General features: G+C 39.6%; 1 protein-coding gene across 6 annotated transcripts in view; it reads right to left on the reverse strand.

Annotated features, from left to right (window-relative positions):
- Positions 1-21,285, reverse strand: part of DLGAP1 (DLG associated protein 1) — a 422,037-nt gene that overhangs the window by 330,289 nt on the left and 70,463 nt on the right. For 5 of the 6 annotated variants that reach the window (XM_054816398.1, XM_054816401.1, XM_054816399.1 and 2 more), the window contains one exon: positions 4,505-4,646. The exons of the other annotated variant lie outside the window; for it this stretch is intronic. The gene's annotated coding sequence lies outside the window, so the exon portion shown is untranslated. The remainder of the gene's footprint in view (positions 1-4,504; positions 4,647-21,285) is intronic. 6 annotated transcript variants of the gene reach the window in all.

Here is a 21,285-nt window from a genome sequence, read left to right on the forward strand (position 1 = left end):
TAAATGCGTCATAATTCGAAAGTAATTGTTTATGTTTGCACAGGCATAGCTAGCAGTATATGCTGGGTTATCTGTAATACATGTCTTGTGATTAAAGAAATAAAGTATGGCTTTAATTAGGGAGGTAAGAAAAGCTATTTTAATGTTTCCTTAAATATATAGGGAAATTTTTGCTCCACTGAGATGGAGAAAAAATATCCTACAATGACTTGAAATTTCTTTTTCCTGGGCTTTTCTAATTTTGAGGAAGCGCTAAATTTCTAGTTGCAAGTCAAACTGTTACATTTTCTTTCTCCTTTTTGCATGTTTGCCTTGTTGCACTTACAAGGAAATAGGATTTGATTGCTCACCTTTTCACAGCAAAGACGACATCATATAAAAACCAAAACAGAATACAACAAGCCCCACCCTAAATCCTTCTGCTGTTTTTTTTTCTTGGTTGGAGACAATGTGTGTGGCTGAATGCCTGCTGCGGTTCACTTAGCCCAAGGTCCCCACCTAAGTCGGAACCCAAGGGACTGTTTTTCCTGATTGCATTAGGCAATACACTGGACTGTTACATGTACTCACCTAAGCTCCTGCCTCTGCCTCTCCATTTGCCAGCAAGTTTGCACTGGCAGCTGTTTCAGCTGCTTCAAACCAAATTTTCATGGGCCTGCCCTTGGTCGCTTCTCTTTGGTATATCATAGCAATGTCGTAGTCCTACAAGGGACCATTGTAAGCAAATGAGACAAAACCTGGGTAACTTTCCTTACTCTTTCTAATTCTCTATGTGATTCTCATGTCAGTGAGACTGTTTGCAGAAAATACAATAAAGACACAGTTACACGTGACGTAGTTCAGTTTCAGATTAACACACTCAACGTCTGTTGTCTACACTCAAGAAAGATGCTGACATTTGCTGTTACCTAGACACCTAAGACTCAATTCAGTTGCCCTCAGAGATGCCCTGGAATATTCCTTCCTGGCCTCCAGCTATCACTTCAGCAGGCTGCAGGTCATCTACAGGTCCTGTGATGTATTTATCAGTTCTGTGTGGATGACCCACACACCCTGCAGCATTTCAAATGGTACTAGCAGCATACACAGGTGTCAGTGATTTGAACCTATAGGGGCTGGTCATTCAGGTCATTCTTTTGGCCCGACTACCACAAAGACATATAGTTCATTGACTATATGTGAGAATTTGGACACCTAGCACACATTTAGACACTTACCTATGTTTGTGCTAAAGTGCCTTCATCACAAACTGAAAACCAACCACGGCCTAAGATCATGGCAGATAGCAGCAGCAAATTACAGCTCATGAAATCAAACGTCCGTGCTATGTGGTATGGGTGAGGACGATGCTTGAAATGCTATTACCGTATATTGGGAACTAGCTTCTTCACATTTTGTCTCAGGCTTTCCATCAAATGTACATTTAAGACAAAGTCCCACTTACAAGAGCAATATTTACTCCTTTCTCTTCACTGACCACTTCATCTCAGGACAGACTACCATTTAAGGAGCAACAACTAATGAAATCCAGCCATGGTCCAGGAGTTGGAGGTGATATGAAATAGAAATCAAATCCCACCTAATCTCCAATTCCTGCTTTCTGTGAACCTAATAATGATACATGACCCAAAAATGATAGGCTCAGTAAAATGTCAACAACAATAACATACAGAACTACCATGTACCTTTTGAGAGACAGAAGATAAACTGAGCTTTCAGATCTTCAGGACTTTCATACTTCAGGGAATACTAAAAGGGTCTTCCATTGTTCAGATTTGCTTTGAATTACATAGGCTGTCTCTGCCCTTAAAAAAGCTCCAGTTAATTCTGATATTTTTTTTTTAATACTCCTCCTCTTCTTTCCAGTAAAACTTTAACATGGATTGAAAAAGTGCGCTAAAATCATCCAAATCTGCTCTACAGCTCTGAAAGAGACATGAACAAGGAGTGAACATTTAAAGATTTTATGTAAATATGCTAATGCAGTCAGAAGCAGATAATATTCCTGAGACACAGGCTTTTCTATCTCCTAGGGGTATTTTCATCCACTCCAAATTTCTTGCTCTTGATTTGTACTTCTTGTCATGCTTTTCTCAACTGATAGGCTGTTTTTCTCAGCTGAGCAACCTTTATATCCCAGACAGGCACCTAATTCTGCCCTGCACTGTCAACTTTATTTTTCCTGGCTTCGTTGTGAGCTCAAATGATGCAAACCCCAAACTTTCAAACCGCACAGAGGTGCCAACTGAAGTCGAAGCATTGCTTTGATAGTACTATAGGTAAAACTGAATGAATTGCAAAAATATTAAGCAGACACCTTGATTAAATTCCTCTAAATGAATGTTCATGAATTATTCACTTAAGTAAAAGCTGAATGATTCATTTGAACAATATCCCAAATTGATTTGAATAAACTATTGTACGATATTTTTCAGACTACTTCTGGCTATAAGTATTCTGAAGCCATCTGGATGAATTCCTAGATGCCCTCCTAGATTATCCTAAATATTTCTTTGTGAAAACTTTTGTTGTGTTTATTTGTCCTATATTTAGGCCAATACAATTACTAAAAGGTAATACTACATTATCTTTCTGATAATTGTGGGGTCTTACAGATGTATATGAAGCTGGAGACCAAACCCATCATCTTGCTATAACAAATGCAGTTTGTCCTAAAGTACTGGCACAAATTAATACTAATTGTGTAGGGAATGCAATGAGCAACACTATGGGATCCCTTTGTTTGAGGAAGTTTTAATTTCATAAAAGAATATTGCCATTTTCCTTTCTGATATTTTGCAAAATGCATGTTTATGGCAAACTGTCACTTGTATTAAGATCAGGAACCTAGAATCTACTGTGATGGTTCCTTGGAAATGCTTAAAATAGATAAGATGGATTGACTGATTGCATATTCCTTTGAATTATTGTGAAAGCACCAGAACTATCTAAATCATGCCATGAAAAAAGTGGAGTTAGAAGTTATATAACTTCAAGTTGCTATAAATTGCTTCTTGTTGAAAGCTATATAAAACATTTTCAAATCTGTCATGTTCCACCTCTCTGCTTTAAAAAAAAAAAAAATTCTAAGTGAAAAAGTCCAAGAAAAATATGAATCAGGCTTATGTTGTTAAGTTGGAGCAAAAGCTATGCCACCATGAAGACTGGATACTCTTTTGCAATTAAGTATAAGAACTTGGACCATTTTTTTGTCCAGAATGTATTTATTACAATAAGAAATGTTTTATTAGGTTAGCTAAACCAATGTAGCTAATTCAACAACAAAACCAGCTCAGACATACGTCCTTTCTCACGGAAACATTGTCTTCATTGTTACTTTAATCCAAGTTTGTTTCTTGAATACAGATTATATTTACCTTCTTTCTGCTGCTGATATTCCCCATGCCCTCAGAACAAGCTATCTGAGAAAGCAGCCAGCAAAACACATTTTCTACTTCTCCTCCCACAGCAGCATGCAAGATGACTGCGCAGTGTCCCAGAGAATATACTCTACAACATCTGATTTGACCTCCGATCTTTGCAAGAAAACAGTCTCAAATCTTGGACTAGTTTCACCTACCACAAAGCAGGAGGAGTGCAGTATAAACAGCTGGAGAGCACGAAGGAGCCAGAAACTGTTTTATTTGTAGTGATGGGAACAGAAGAAATCAGCACAGTAGATGGCAGAAGATAGTAAAGAGGTTAAAGCTGTGGGACAATACCTGAAGACTACTCTTGCTAGTCCTGATATTAACTGTTGTAGCTAATAGGAACTGTAAAACCAGTGACAGTGAGATGAATGTCAGGTCCTTCTTTTTTATCCTGAAATACATATTTAAATTTAGAAAGGAACCCCTTTTCCCTCTTTTGGCTATTTTATGTATATAGACACACATTTTACAGCAGCTATTCTGATTTTTTTTACAGGGAGTGAAATTATAAAAGCCTTTAAAAGCGTTTTAACAGTTTCACTGGGACCAGAGGGTGAAACTACTACCAAATGAGGCTTTGAAAAAAACCAGCCAGAGAAAGCACTCATCATTTTCAGGACAGAATATCCCTCTGTGAAAAAGACGTCTTGCTTACTAACACAGGTGCCTTCCTCATTAAAACACATGGGCTGGCAAAGCAAAATAACAAAAGGGTTGTGGCAGAATTGCATTTGATATGTTGAAAGTGTGTATCACCCAGCACTGAGTACCACTCTATGATTACATCCTATTTTGTACTCTGAAAAACAACAGCCTCCTACAGCAACAAAGACAATTATAAGACAGCTACCTTTTATCCAAGAAAAACTCTTTGCTACTTAGAAAAATACTAGAAAGGAAAAACAACCCCTTGCTAGTGAAATTAGCTGAAATTAGCTCCTGTGACGATGTGTTCTTTAAATTGGGAAAGAAGAAGGGATTTTTTTTGTTCAGCATGATCTATTTTTAGACTGGCAAAGAGACAATGGTAAACAGAACTGAAGCTCTGTGGGCACCTTCTGAGGTTAAATTACCTTTCATGCCATTTGCACAGAAGACTGTTCTCAAGCAGCTTGAGCAGATGGTCGGGACACCATTGTCCGTTTACTTGTATCCGCAAAGATAAACGATGGCTCTTTGAAATCCTGAACAATATGACTGTTGTGTTGCTTTAGGCTGCCAAGGGAAAAAAAAACAAAAACCAAATAAATATAACATTAGCTAAAGAGGAGAAAAGAGTTTTGATTGATGAAATTTCATTTTAAACTGTTAAATCCCCTCTTTAAGAAATGTATTTATCTGTAATCTGGAATTATTTTGCTAAAAGGAATTAATATATTCCAGAATACTTTGCAAAGTAGAAAACGAATCATACACAGTAACTCTAACTGAAGTAAGAATCTGCTATCTCTGCACAACTGCTTCTACTACATACAGCATTTGCTGGAGCATGCTGCCAAATAACAACCAGTTCTGCTTACTGGGCCACAGAGATAGCAGAGATTTCCAGGACCGAGCCAGAGCAGACACCTGCCAGGGCACAGCGACCTACCCACTCAGCCAAGAACTGGTAGAGAAGGTCATGAAAGTGGGAGAACATGCTGGATGTGGTTTTTAGTTGTTGTTTTAAGAACTTCCCAAAATTCTTTGGGAGAGCAGCCCTGGTAAAACATCCCCAATGTGAGCATTTTGCCAACAAGCAACTTGCTAAAAAGGCACCTTTTTTGAAACAAATTACTAATAACAAAGAATGAATTTAAATGATTGGAGGCAACACGCACAGCTATGAAGAAAACCCTGAGCTTTCAGGAACAATCTTTGGGATTTAAGAGTAAAGTGAGCAGATATTAGTCTTTGGACTTGCAACTAATAATTGCATAACCTGTCGCTCTTAAAAGCTCCTGAAAGAAAAGGAAGGCAAGGTTGCTGAGTATGGAAAGAATCACATGGAATCGGTGAAGGGGCCCAGACACTGAGTTCAATACACACAGCAAAATAAGACAGAATTGGGTTTAGAAAATATCAGTGAAATTAGATAACTATGACTCACCAGCCGCTCAACTTCCTAAAGCCAGCAGGTACTGCAAGGCATTTAATTAACTAAAATTGTATATAAAGATGGATAGTTGTTTCTGCAATCAGTGCTTGTTTAAAAAATGACACAACAAATAAAATTCATATCCTCTATCTGATACCACACACTTTACAGCAACGGCAGGTAAACAGTGGATACATTTCTCCCTCTCTCATTTCAATGATCAATTGACCTTTTTTTTTAATCTCTTTTTGCTATGCTGTTGGCATATTCAACATGCCTTAGAACAAATGTACAATTTAGACACCTACGATTCTTGTCAGATTTTTAGAAATTGTTACCACTCATTGGAGTAATGAAACAAAGGAAAAGATAGGTCGAGATAAACATCAAGCAGTGGCATCCAGCAACTCAAATATGCTTTGATAATGGAGGAGTAATTATAGCTCATATAAGAGGAAATGTAAATATGAATGGGAACTTGATAAAAATTAATGTTAGAAAATCAGGAAAACAGAAAAATTTATGTTCATATGGGAATATGAGAGAAAGCCCAGATGGGAAGAATTTTCCTAATTCTCCTCTCTGCCTCAGGAAAGGGAGAACATAAAAGTATGTTTGTTCTAAATATCAATGTCTCATGCTAGCTTTCACGCTAATGTCATTTCCATTAAAAAAAAAAAAAAAAATCAAGGCCTTTCCCCAAGGGAGCACTCTCTCTGCTTTACTTCCCCCACTTTTTTCACAACGTGAAATGGAGGGCCACTGTCCCTCAGCTGTTTGTCTCCACTTAACATCCTCAGCTACATTTGTCTACTTGCGAATACAATATAATGAAAGTCATGAATACACCCATGAACTTGTTTAATGTGAACCCGCTGTCTGAGAGAATAAGATGTTGGACAATACAATCATCCATCTCTCAGCAAACCAACATTAAGTCTTCCACTATCAATGGATTTCACTTGGAAGCATCTCTGTTATTACAAACTGGACACTATCTTCTTCCGCACAAACTGATAAATTGTAAAAAATGCACAATATACTTATATTAAAAAAAATGATAGAGAGGTCTGTGATGAACATGATAAAAATGTCCCTGACCTCAAAAATAAAACATTTTCACTGAAAACACCAGAGTATATATTATGGTTGTCTCGTAAAAGCAAAGAGACATTGAATAGTAAATACTAAGACAGCTGCATTGTGATCAGGTATCCTGTTTCAATGATACCAGCTATAAAGAAGCTGACATTTTATATGAAATATGGCAAACCAGCATTATTTACAAATGTGATATTTGAAATGTGTTCCAAATAACTTCCATACTGAATGAATTGGAACATCCATAAATGTTTTAGCTGGCTGCTTACCTCTCTCCAGACATGAAATTGCCCAAAAGCATATAAAAAAAATGAATTTGAAACTGCTGTGAATAAAACTTCAGCAAATCAAATGAAATTTCACTTTGTTTTGTTGCTCTTACCAGGAGCTAAGAGGTGGTATGAAGGTTAGACTGGTAAAAGCAATATACACACACAGCGGCAAGCTCACTTACGTATAGATGGACAAACTAATTTCCAGGGAAGTGAGGATGAAAACCCAGCTGCAGAAATGTTGGTAGTTAAAACAACCATTTATTCTTCCTTGGTAAAGCAGCAACCAATGAGATTTCCCTCCACATAAATTATTTTCTAGATCCTCTTGTAAGCTGGGCCACAATTAGCATGCAATAATGAGTTGTCAGCTGAGGACTGAACTTTTTAAAGCTGCTGCAAAAACAGGGACAGATTTAGGCTGTCTTTCCCTTTGTACTATTGGGCATTAATACATCTTCTGATGACCAAAGACAGTTTCCTTTCTGCAGGTTTAGAAGTATAAAAGGCCCCAGTGGGAAGGTCAGGAAGGTGTTCCCATCTCTCCATTATGCAGTAAGTTAAATCGATCATTATTGATGGAGAGGGAATATGCTGCACACTCTCAGGAATAAGACTCACTAAAAACAAGGAGATGAAGAACAACTTCAGTTTTAACAGTGCGGTTGTACAGCAGTTGATTTCTCAGTACTGAACTCCTTTCAGACTGCACTTCGTTTGTGATCCCACATAAATGTAGCAGAAGAATACAGTGAGATTACTGAAATCTCATATATCTCCCAAGGACTTGAAGAAACAGCATGCATTATTCCATAATCACAGAAGGGAGGTAACACAAAATGGAAAACCTGTCCTTAGTCTCAGTAATATGACTGACTGGCCTGGAACCCATCTTAAAGAGATGGCTATTCTGAATGAGGTGCGCTAGAGGTAAGATTTTTAGTAGAAAAATACAATCAGGAAATCAGATAAGTGACAATTTGGTGCTGAAATAAGTAAAACTTGCCTCTTAAATCTTGCAGAAAATGGTTTGAGAAGTTTGCAGTTAAGACATATCTACAGACTCAACCTCCTTTTAACAAATATGTGCACTGGGAAGAAAAGACTACTTGAAACTGCGTATTCCAGAACTGTAGTTATTATTTCCTAAGTCTTTGTTTCACTAAATGTGAAATGACTACCAAGATGTCATCTCCACTATAATGCCAGAGAAAGAATAGATATCTATATGAATAATCTCATAAGTCAATAGGAGAAAGGATAAGCTCCAGGATAACATGAACTGATCACAGACCATTCCATTAAGACCAGGGAGAAACCTCTCCCCGAGCACCAATGCCGTGGTTGTAAACAACATATTGGCTCGTGACTTGCTGAAACTAGTAGACCAAGAATTTATAGACTGTTTGACACGGTTTTACAGCGGTAAATGAAATGGAAGCTTTCAAGTATAATCTACATTACTAAGGACGGAAATAGTTGTGTCTTTAAATAAGAATTAATACCATGACACATTTGGAGCAATTTTTCCGTTAAAGGTGCATGTCTTTCAGATACTTGGCAGAAATCATGCCCATTTATGCAAGGTTAGAATTTCATTACCCAAGTTCCAACATCTAAAGAAACAGAAAGAGGAAACTAATGTAATATCCGACCATATACAAATTCTGATGAAGTCCTTAAAGACTCCAGTGAATGAAATTTTGTGATGTTGTGTAAGAAAATAGAAAATGCATGATTACGTATTATTTCCTCCTTTGAGCAGACACATACACTTATGCAGAATGGGTGCTAAAAGTGCAACCAAATCAAAATGACTACATTTCACAACACTTTTTACAGGTATAAAGAAACACCAAAGATATTAGTAAATGGTGAAACCCAGTGCATTTCAAGAACTACCAGAAATGTAGGTTGGTGTGATCTGCAATGTCATAAACTGTGATAAATACTAATGAGTTTCAGGGTGTCTTTTCTAAACGTACACCTCTGAAATCTTTAATGGCACTTCCAAGACATCTAAGCTTCCAATAATTTGTTTCAGAATTTCTGTTATTTCTGCTTGCCCCTATTCTATTCTAACTTTTATCAGAATAAAGACCTGTTTTCAGCACACACACGGTCATCCCTTCCATTCTGGGAAGTGAAGATGTCATTAAACTTACAGACCCACTGATGACAGGGCTCCACTGAACACAAGCCTTACCTGGCTCAGTTAATGTTCTGGGCATCTGAAAATCTCCACAGAGATAAATGATGACTACCTGGACTCTCAACAACTTCAGCAGAGGCACTGTTAACCTGGAGGTGACTAAAGCCTTAGCACTTACACATTATTCATGGACAGCCAGGAGGCAGTATCAAAATATATTTTTTGGGGGGGAAAGGCAAAACAACTCCTACATGGAACAATTCCAGAGCAACTGACAATACCTACCTATTTCGCCATGAAAGTGGCCAAAACCTGGAGCAAGCTACTCAGAGAGATCACGGAACCTCCACTTTGGAGATATTCAAAACTCAATGGGACAAGGCCTTGAGCTACCTGATCTAGCTTTGAAGTTGTCCTTGAGGTCCAGAAGCCCCTTTTGACCTAAGCGATCATTTGAATCTATGCAAAACTCCTTTGCCCTCAGCTGAACTACGGCAAAATCCAGAAGACAAGGTAGGAATTTGATTTGCTCTACTTCAGGCACTTTCCAAAAAGAAGTGAAGCTGAGCCAGGGAGTTCCAAATTACCTGAATTGCTTTGCAATGGCCATAGGAGAATAGCACCTCAGCTTTATGTTTCATAAAGACAATAGCTGCTCCAGTGCTATAAAATCCTTAATTCCCAGCTCATGCTTCAGTAGTGATTCCAAAGAAGGATTGCTAGCAGCCAAAAATCACCAGTATAGTTACCTGCCACATCTGGGTTTTCCTTTGAGGTCTCCCATCTCACTAATGATGAGGTTGACTTGGCTTCGCATACAACATTTAGCAAAGAAACAGCCTGTGGTGATACTGAAGTGGAAAACAGAGCAAATTAAACTGGTTGTCTTCCTATTTTACAACCAACCGCAATTACCATACTGGGGAGATGCCATCCAAAGAAAACACTGAACTACACAAACAGGAACCATTTAATTAGCATCCACAGAGTGAACCTTTCCCCAGGTGTAATTTAAGGAGCCCTTAAAATATGCAACTCTATCTACTACTTTGAGTTCTCAATCGCTTCCTACTGTAATTCTAGTTTCCCTCTACATGAAATCCTGCAGTTAAATCTACTTTCAGGATGACTGCCCTGATTAATAACTCTATAATGTCTGTACTCTCTGTTGGATAAAGCATTTATTTGTTCGAAAGTAATCCTTTTCCTCCAAACACTGGCAATTTCAGCGCCGAGGGAATGAATCACCACCGCTTGGTGCTGCCATTCACAGTGCTGGGATGTGTAGTCATGTGAAGTCATTCTGAGCCATAATTTCTTATCCTCCTCAGTCAGCTGTGGATTATGACAGTGGAAGGACTATTTGGATGCAAGTAACTCACAGGTAATCCCACATGTCCATCAAAATACGAGAGCAACTTCACAGATACTGGATGAATTCTGCATACCTCAATTTTTTAATTTTGAATGCTGACTTGAGAAAGAATAATATTTGCTGGAACAAACAAGGGAACAAAAAAGGCAGACAACAGTAATACAGGATGCAGTTTCTGGAAGGAAATGGAAGGGAAAGCACGCTTTGTTCTATGTTAAGTTCCACTACAGTGTGCTGGAAAACAAATCTACTTGGCAAAAGTGGTCAGTATTTTGATTTTCTCTCCACATACTGAAATTAAAAAGAAAGCAAAGATCTCTTGAGTTTTCACACATCAGTGACAGATAGAGATACTCTTTACAGTGGAGAGCAAATGTTCAGTGGCCTGACTTGGGACCATTGTATCACAAAGGATCATTTAGTTCACTGCAGAGATCTGAGCATGAGTCAATGATACCTCCAGGTATTAACCCTACTGATGGGCAATTAACTAGTATGGGTGTCAATGCTTTTTGAAAGGTTGTTTCATCTGGATGTAGAGGAGAATCATTTTAGAAAAAAAATTTCCACAGAATAGGATAACATTTACCTGCCTGTTTCTATTAGGAAAAAAAGTACCTTTCAATAAAGGATTTAAAAGATACTGAACAAGTTTATTAAACACATTTTACAGTGATCTTATGCAACAACATATTAATAAACTTATGTTGATGACTGAGGGGAAGAATTGTTTAGAAAAATCCACTAAGGAAGAAAGGCTGAAACATGCATTATCTCATCAGCTTAGTGGGGCCCATTTCACCTGAATTTAAATGACTTGAGTAAGATTATGCTGTGAGTCAGCTCAGAGCCCAGAATAGAACCAGGGAATCGTGGCTCATTGTCTCTGTCTTTAACCATTAGTTCGCACTCCCACACTGAGAAAAATGGATGTTACTATTTTATTAAGCCCCCCAATATATTTAAATCATACCAATACACTGAACCATATTAGAAAAAAAACCCAAACCAAAACCTGAGATATAAGTCTGACATCCAGTCTGAAACTTGGGTCACTATGCATAGGGGTAGAAAAGGGGCAATACTTGTGATGGACCTACAAGCTTTACTGTTCAGTCCTCTAGTTTTGATTGCTTTGGGTTCTCTTATAATTAAAATATGTCAATCTGGCTTTCAAAACAAAACAAAACAAAAAAAGATGTCTGAACCACAGAGAAGCTCTTTAGGTAATAAATTAGATATGTATTTGTTACTGTAAAGCTTCATTCTATCATAAATATACATTTTAAAATTTCTGTTGTGATCTTTAAAATCTCATGAGAGTATACTACTGCTTATGAAGTGCTTCCATAGACAGAGCACTGGATAGCTGTCTCCTAACACCAAATCTATCACTTCAGTCTAAGGACAGCAGTGGATGGATGTCCTGAAAAGCGCCATTTATATGGCACTTTACAGTACAATTTAGAGAAACTTCCCAATATTATTTAAATAAAGAATGCATGTTCTGATAATATTTAGCTAAAGTTAACCTCCGGTAAGGAAGCGGATCAACTCTTTATCGCTAACAGAACTCTTTCTGTTAATCAAATACAGATTTTTAAATGAAATATGCATTCCAGACAATATTCTCTCTCTTTCCCTCTTTCTTTCACATATCATGTTTTTCTTTCACTCATTCTCATAGTCCTCTTTTTGCCCTGCAAATGTGAAGGATCTGTTATGGAGTCTGTCAGGATAGTAACAAGTCTGCAAGTGCTGCAATCCCAGTTTAGTATGGACTGTGTCTGCTCTATTCTAAACCCAGTATCAACTGGTTCCAGACCTCTTCCAATACTGCATATTCCCAAATACATTTTTCATCTCAAACTCAAATACTTGAATGTGTTTGAAACTATGAATAGCCACTAAGATTGGACAAGCCACTGGATAAGCATAAATATGAGCAATTATTTCATAACCTGGTCCAGGTAAGAAGCAACCCACAGCCTCCCTAAAAGAGACACAGATCAAGAACACCTTTACATCTGCATCAGTTCCTCCTCATCTGCCCACTCGGGTTAACTGGGATGAGCGGGTTGTATTTGCATTCTTCAATGCTGCACAGAGTTCACCCTGGGCTCTCAGTCACTCCTCCTTCCAACAGACGGTGGGGTGCAGCTAATGTGCTTTCACTCCTGCTGCCTCCAGTCGCTCACAGCAGATAATAGCAGGTAAATAGTCATCGTTCTCTTCCCCACAGTGAGACTCAGGGGCTGATCACTGCTAAGTTAAGGAAGAGGAATGACTCTCCCCAGTCAGCCAAAAGGTAGACTCGTAGAATCATAGAATAATTTAGGCTGGAAAAGACCTTGAAGATCATTGAGTCCAACCGTTAACCTAGCACTGCCAAGTCCACCACTAAACCATGTCCCTAAGCACCACATCTACACGTCTTTTAAATACCTCCAGGGGTGGTGACTCAACCACTTCCATGGGCAGCCTGTTCCAATGATTGACAGCCCTTTTCGTGAAGACATTTTTCCTAACATCCAATCTAAACTTCCCCTGGTGCAACTTGAGGTTGTTTCCTCTCATTGTTACTTGGGAGAAGAGACCAACACCCACCTGCCTACAACCTCCTTTCAAGGAGCTGTAGAGAGCAATAAGGTCTCCCCTCAGCCTCCTTTTCTCCAGGCTAAACAATCCCAGGTCCCTCAGCCGCTCCTCATAAGACTCATGCTCGAGACCCTTCACCAGCTTCATTGCTCTTCTTTTGACTTGCTCCAGCACCTCAATGTCTTTCCTGTACGGAGGGGCCCAAAATGGAACGCAGTACTCAAGGTGTGGCCTCACCAGCGCTGAGGACAGGGGGACAATCAGTTCCCTAGTCCTGATGGCCACACTATTCCTGATACAAGCCAGAATGCTGTTGGCCTTCTTGGCCACCTGGGCACACTGCTGGCTCATGTTCAGCCGTCTGCCAACCAACACCCCCAGTTCCTTTTCCTCTGGACAGCTTTCCAGCTGCTCTTCCCCAAGCCTGTAGCGTTGCCTGGGGTTGTTGTGACCCAAGTGCAGGACCTGGCACTGAGCCTTACTGAACCTCATACAGTTGGCCTCAGCCCATCGATCCAGTCTGTCCAGATCCCTCCGTAGAGCTTTCCTACCCTCAAGTAGATGAACATTCCTGCCCAACTTGATGTTGACTGCAAATTTACTGAGGGTGCATTCGATTGCCCTCATCCAGATGATTGATAGAGAGATTAAACAGAACTGGCCCCAGTACTGAGCCCTGGGGAACACCACTTGTGACTGGCCACCAACTGGATTTAATTCCATTCACCACAACTCTTTGGGCCCGGCCACCCAGCCAGTTTTTTTACCCAGTGAAGAGTACACCAGTCCAAGGCACGAGCAGCCAGTTTCTCCAGGAGAATGCTGTGGGAAATGGTGTGAAAGGCTTTACTAAAGTCTAGGTAGACAACATCCACATCCTTTTCCTCATCCACTATATGGGTCACTTTGTCACAGAGGGAAATCAGGTTAGTCAAGCAGGACCTGCCTTTCATAACCCCGTGCTGACTGAGCCTGATTGCCTGGTTGTCCTGTACATGCCACATGATGGAACTCAAGATGTTCTGCTCCACAAGCTTCCCTGGCACCAAGGTCAGACTGACAGGCCTGTAGTTCCCTGGATCCTCCTTCCAGCCCTTCTTGTAGACAGGTGTCATATTTGCTAACCTCCAATCAACTGGGACCTGCTCAGTTAGCAGGATTGCTGATAAATGATGCAAAGTGGCTTGGTGAGCATTTCTGCCAGCTCCCTCAGTAGCCTTGGGTGGATCCCATGTTTTCACACACTCCAGGAATCTCCTAGACTGTTTCCTTTCCAATGTATTGTATTTCCAGCAGACATCTGGTAAGTTGAAGTCCCTCACAATAACAAGGGCTAGCGATTGTGAGACTTCTGCCAGTTGCTTGTAGAATACTTCATCTACTTCTTCACCCTGGTTGGGTGGTCTATAACAGACTCCCACCATGGTATCTGCCTTGTTGGCCTCCCCCCTGATTCATACCCATAAACACTCAACCCTATTGTCACCATCATTAAGCTCTAGACAGTCAAAACACTCCCTAACATGCAGGGTACCCCACCACCTCACCTTCCTTGTCTACCCCTCCTGAAGAGTTTATAGCTATCCATTGCAGCAACCTAGTTGTGCAAGTCATCCCACTATGTTTCCATAATGAGTAGGTAGGTGAAATGCTGTTCTATAGCGAGTTTTCCAACCTGAAAACATCGTTCTCAAAGGCTTTTTACAGGGCAGACCACTTCAAAAATTTTAAGCTAATGTCTGAATATCTTTTAAAATGTCATCTGCTGACAGAACTATATAATATATATGAATATATGTTTCCTTATCAGCATCCAAAGCTCCCTAGTAGACACATCCACATCTTCATATTTTTGACTTCCTTAATACCTTAAGAGAATGAGCTTCTCAATTTACATGCACGATCTGTAAAATCTTTTTTCCTGTGGTTTTGTGTTGGGTTTGCGTGGCAGGGTTTTGGTAGCGGGGGGGCTACAGGGGTGGCTTCTGTGAGAAGCTGCTAGAAGCTCCCCCTGTGTCTGACAGAGCCAATGCCAGCCGGCTCTAAGACGGGCCCGCCGCTGGCCAAGGCCAAGCCAATCAGCGCCTCTGTGATAACATATTTAAGAAGTAGAAAAACACTGGGAGGGAGAGCTTTTGCAGCCGGAGAGAGGAGTGAGAAGATGTAAGAAACTCTGCAGACACCAAGGTCAGTGCAGATGGAGGGGGAGGAGGAGCTCCAGGCGCCGGAGCAGAGATCCCCCTGCAGCCCGTGGTGAAGGCCATGGTGAAGCAGGCTGTCCCCCTGCAGCCCATGGAGGAAGGATGAGGGGGTGTAGAGATTCCACCTGCAGCCCGTGGAGGACCCCACTCCGGAGCAGGTGGAGGCACCTGAAGGAGGCTGCGGCCCGTGGGAAGCCCACGCTGGAGCAAGTTCCTGGCCGGACCGGTGGACCCGTGAAGAGGGGAGCCCACGCCAGGGCAGGTTTGCTGGCAGGACTTGTGGCCCCGTGGGGGACCCCACGCTGGAGCAGTTTGCTCCTGAAGGTCTGCACCCCGTGAGAGGGACTCCATGCTGGAGCAGGGGAACGATGAGAGGAGTCCTCCCCCTGAGGATGAAGAAGCGGCAGAAACACCGTGAGATGAACTGACCGTAACCCCCACTCCCCGTCCCCCTGTGCCGCTGAGGGGGGGGAAGGTTGAAGCCGGGAGTGAAGTTGAGCCCGGGAAGATGGGAGGGGTGGGGGCAAGTGTTTTAAGAGTTGATTTTATTTTCTCATTCCTCTACTCTGTTTTGCCTAGTAATAAATTAGATGAATTCCCTCTCTAAGTTTGGTCTGTTTTGCTCGTGCCAACAATTAGTGAGTGATCTCTCCCTGTCCTTATCTCGACCTGCAAGCATTTCGTTATGCCTTTTCTCCCCTGTTTGGTGAATGAGGGGAGTGAGAGAGCGGCTCTGGTGGGCACCTGGCCCCAGTCAGGCTCAACCCACCACAGGTTTATTTTAAACCTGTGGATCACAGGACTGAAAAAATAAAGCTGTTTCAACACATGAAATAAGGGACAAAACAGAAGAGGGAGCTGAGAAGGCAACAGGGAGCTGTGATTATACATAACATGCAGGATTTGCATATTGTGAACTTGCAGATTCAAGGTAAAGTTTTCCCGAGAGATGCAAATAGACAAGAATTACAAGTGATTTCAGCAAATTATGGCCATGTGACATAATTAAGATTGATTTATAAACTATATATCTCTCTTCTGAGTGCAAGAGTCACACATGGTATCAGACACCCTTGCAGAACTTTCCCAAGAACTGCTTGGCAGAAAGAAAGAGTGGTTTAATTGCTTCACATATTGTTTTCTTGGAAGTCATTTTTATTGCAGTGTTGGCAGACACCTAAGAGTGAACTAAAAGATCGTTTTGATATACTCTGTGTCAATAGATCTAATAAAATGCTGCTTTTTGAAAGTTGATAAAGGCAAGGTATGTAATGGATGGGTTAAGAAGCAGCGGCACAGAAAAATAAAATAGCTTGCCTAAGGTAAAACATCCAGTCACCAGCAAAGTTGGGAACACATTTGAGATTCTAAGGATTTTCTATGGAATGATCTTCTGGAATATGTTTTCTCTGCAATATAAGACTTCTTCTCTCTCTCTCTCTTTTTTTTTTTTTTTTTTTTTTTTTTTTTTAAGATACAGATTACTAAGTTATACCCTTTTCTATGTATGCACACATGAAGCAATCTATAAACCTGTTCTTCATAAAACCATAAACTATTATAAACTATTTTTTATACAGCTTAAAGCTCCACATACCACTGGAAATTCATAAAAGGTGGCCCTAGAGCCCTTATGCCCATCTATAACACAAAAATTTGGTGGTCTTATGAAATTACGAGATACAAGGTTTAAAATAAACCACAGGAAAAAAAAATTACAGATTGTGCATGTAAATTGAGAAACTCATTCTCTTAAGATATTAAGGAAGTCAAAAGTATAAAGAATTCAAAAAGAGACTGACAAGTTCATGGAGAGTAAGCTCACTGATCATTATTAAATACAGAAGCAAGCTCCTTAACCCTTGATGGTCAGTCCTGGTGGGCCTCATTTCTTACAGTTTTTCTGCAAGCTTTCCTTGCTGGTCACAGTAAGAGCAAGATGAGCTGGACCTCTGGTCCCACCCAGCATGGTAGCTTTTATGTTCAGTAGAGCACTAGAGAGGATGGTACCTGTCACGTACAAGATTCTCAACTGGCAACACCTGTCTTCATGAAAAGTCAAATTAATGAACCAGACATCTAGAAACACCAATCATGCTTTGCTCAGTTTATGCTTCCAGGTCTTTTGAGGTCATTAACTTCTGGTAAATGATCAAAAAATATAGTCTTAATTGCTCATTGTTTTGCAAACTAAAAATACAATCTGTTCTCCAGTTTCTCTGATTACCTGGGTAAAGACCTATAGGTTCCTAGAAATGGATTTTAGCTGACTACTAAGGCAAAGGAAAGAAGGAAGAAGGGAGATGTAAAGAGAAGTCAAAGGTCTTTTTCTCTAACAAGCTGCAGTTAGTTTCTTCCATGGCTACCTTAACATGGACTATCCATTGTTCAAAATGTTATATTAGTTAAGACAAATTTTTACACTCCCTGCACTTATCTCCTCCACCAAAATCTGCCTTTTGGAGTGGCACTTCTCAACACCACCAACCAGTGTCTGCCGGCAAAGCCACCTGAGAGGCACAATCAGCCAAAAGCCAATTTGAAATGCAGTGAAGTTATCAGGAACAGTATAACACCAGCTAATAGGGATACTCCTGTCCAAATACCCAGAACTGCTTGGCCTTGGATCCCCTGAGCTAGAGCACTTGTGTCTCTGGTGAGAAGAGTTGAAGGTGTTGAAGCGAGTGCTTAAAATGGGATGCAAGATTTGAATTCCAAAACTTCATCATGAGGGTGGTTTGGGGCTAGCATAATCTCATGGATCTTGTGGGAGAGTAAGGGACTGCTAGGAAAAGCCACACAGTCTAAGGCATTAGAGCTTTTTTTAGTTCTGAGAAACATAAATAAAACCTGGCAAAATGTTACTTCACAGCAGTATGATGTCAGAAAGCATTAGTTGCCATTGACATTTACTGCTGTATCATTGCTACGTACTGAGCATGAAATCCTGAGCCATTTCTTAGTCTTCTAACAGTTATCAGAAAACAGACAGGTAAGGATAGTGTGGTGGCCCTAAAGAAGTGGTATGACCTGCACAAGAAAGCAACACCAACTTTCTGTCTTTCTCACAAAATCTACTTTCTTTCCCAGGGAAAATTAAGGTAGAAGTTGATTTTCATGAAAAGAAAAGATGTTTATTTGGGTATTAATTAATAATTTAATTATCAGGTTTGACATGAACAAACGTTCAAATTATGGCAGATTTTTAATGTGCATTATAAATAAATGCCTCCTCTATACAGCTCTCTATTTTGCTGTGTACTTTTAAAATCTTTTAAATATTATTTTGATAATGTAATCAGCTGCTTGAATAAACATAACCTAATTGAAGTAGTATTCCAAAAAGCATTATTTCTATTATTATAACTTTCCTGGTGCATAGCTGTAAACAGACAGATGAACGATAGCAAATGACCCAGATAAATGTGTCCCAATAGCTGTCACTCCTTAGTCTTGACCTTCTGACACTGTTCCAGCTGTGCAATAACTTGTCCCAGCATTAAGGGAGAGAAAATCTTGGGCTCATTCTATTCTGGGTAAACTATTAGTATTTCTCTACAGACACACAATCTCATAAAATTAGTGGACTAAAATGTATTTCTAATATAAGATCAAAAGAAATATTGAACCTTCCCACAGCTTCTCATATCCCACTATAAAAATAAGTAATAAATAAAGAATTATAGTACTAAATTAAATATGTATATTTTACTGGTAGTTGGATGTTTTTGCATTTATTTTGAGCTTTGTAACTCCGAAAGTGTAAGTGTCATCAAACCTCATTCCTAAGGAAACCTATTTCCAGTACCTTTTAGTAAACAGAAGAAAGAAAGATAAATGACAGAAAGTAGTTCTGATGTAATGTATTCAGAGTTGTAATCTATATTCTATGTAATTCAATGCACAGTGGTAATTTACCAAAACTATGCTGGGCTACAAAAGAAATCCCAAAGTAATCAGAGAATATGTAAAATAGGGTGAGAAGCTATGACTGCTGCAGAATCCCAGTATAGCCAATAATTCAGAGAGCAATGTCTATGTTATAAAATATAGGCTATATTATACACACAGAATACCCATGTTTTTTACCTAAGAAATCAGTCTAACAATGCTGGGTGATGCCTGCGTTCAAGCATTATCTTGCAAATACAGTCAAGAAACTTAAAACCACACCATTAACTTACACAACTAGAGATTGAATTTAGGTATTCTCCTATGTAGCCCCAAATACCCCAAGATTTTAGAGCAAAAACAATCTCCATCATTAAACGGCAGAAAATTTTACCAAAAGTTTTAAAAGCAAATAAACTAGATGTGCCGGAGCAACATCATTAGTAAAATGTAGCCTAGCCTCTGATGTTTTTTCCAGATTCTGCTTGCACACTCTAACGAGAGTGAATAATCTATTGTGATGGGAAAGAGAAAGTGGAAAACTTTTCATCAGCCTCATTAATCATCACAGCAAAAAGCCAGAAATAAGGCTTTTTTCCAAGAGCATTACATTTTAAAATTCCTCTAGAAGAAAGTTCTCCTAAGGAAAAAAAAATAATTGTCCTTTCATCCTTACCTACACTACGTTAGGAAATCACTGCTAGAGCAGTGTATTGTGTAACGACAGGCCCACGAGACGGAGGGGCATATTTTCCTACAATGTCCAACTGCTCTAGCACTGTATAACAAATTAAATGCAGTTTAACTATAAAGTCTCACTGTAAAAATTAAAAAAAAATACCTAAAATACTACGGAATTTAGATTAAAGTAAACCCAGGGAATTTTCTTGTGAAGTTTTGTTTGCTTGTTTGTTTTAAGACTTACTGGTATTGTTGTCAGTAAGTGACAGATATACACAATTGTAAAATGTTCAAAAGTCTTCTTTCAGATAGACACGTTGTACACCTATAGGCGTGCTTCAATGATTATGAGCAATGGATGCTTCTGGAAGGCTCGAGGAAGGGAAGTCCTTATTCTGTAAGATAATACTCTTCAGGTAAGGAGTGACATCCTCACTAAAGAGTCTGAATAAAGGGTGAAGCAGCCCCAGTGAAACCATGTCTGGATCAATGGTAACTGCCCAGCTAGAGTTTTCTCGGTTCTCTTCCTGCCCAAATTGCACTAGACTCTGTCATGTGGCCCACAAAATATTACAATTTGGCATCATTCCATTTCATTATAATTCAGAATTATGAAAGAAGTGCAACTGTGAGGTCAAATTGTAGACTGAAGGACAGAGGTCATGCAGAGTTAATAAACTACCTTTGGTTTCAAAACATAGCTAAGCTGCTCAGAAACTCTATTAGAAAAATGCCCTCCATCTATATGGTTGGCATTTTTCTCACATAAGCAGCATGCTTGTATCAAAAAATCAGTAAAGACAGTGTCAGTTTTATTCAATCTTTTGCTTTCAATAATGGGTTTCTCCTTTGAAACAGTGACCTGTGTAGGTAACTGGGTGATGCAAATGTTCACTTCAGAAAACCAGAGAGCAAACAAGAGGGTGAGAAAAGGGCTGAACTTCATCAATTAGAAATTTGTCATCAATTCACTGGGTCCAGAATTTCACACAGCTACATTTGAGCTGACGTATTTTTAGAAAACAATATCAGTATAAGCAATAAGATCTTTCAGTCTTCATTTTTTTTCCATTTTAATGGAAATTAGTGAGAATAGAGCCTTTTGAGGCTATTGCTTATCATTTCTGAGGAAAAATTGCTTTAATCCTTGCATTTGCTGACTGCTTTGCTAACAATGCTTTTACTTCCTCACCGAGTCAAAGCCAAACCCAATCTGATCCACTTTCCTGCCAATACTGAAGTGATCCTCATTGTACTTATACCCTAGCTAGGCTTTAGTTCTGTCTCTCAAAGACACACACTCACCTCTGCCTAACAGTATCCACTGAGAAGTGGTTTATCATGATAACTTTCCTCGGAGTTTCTTGTGCTTGTGCTTTATTTTTACCTGCAAGCAGGTCTTGGTTCACAGAAGCTATCAATGGCAGCAGCACCTAAGAGTGTCTGTATCTTATTCACAGGGAGGGGAGATATAGGTAATTTCTTTTGACGTTAATGGGACTTGCA

The sequence above is a fragment of the Grus americana genome, chromosome 2, assembly GCF_028858705.1.
Source record: "Grus americana isolate bGruAme1 chromosome 2, bGruAme1.mat, whole genome shotgun sequence".
NCBI classification, from domain to species: Eukaryota; Metazoa; Chordata; class Aves; order Gruiformes; family Gruidae; genus Grus; species Grus americana.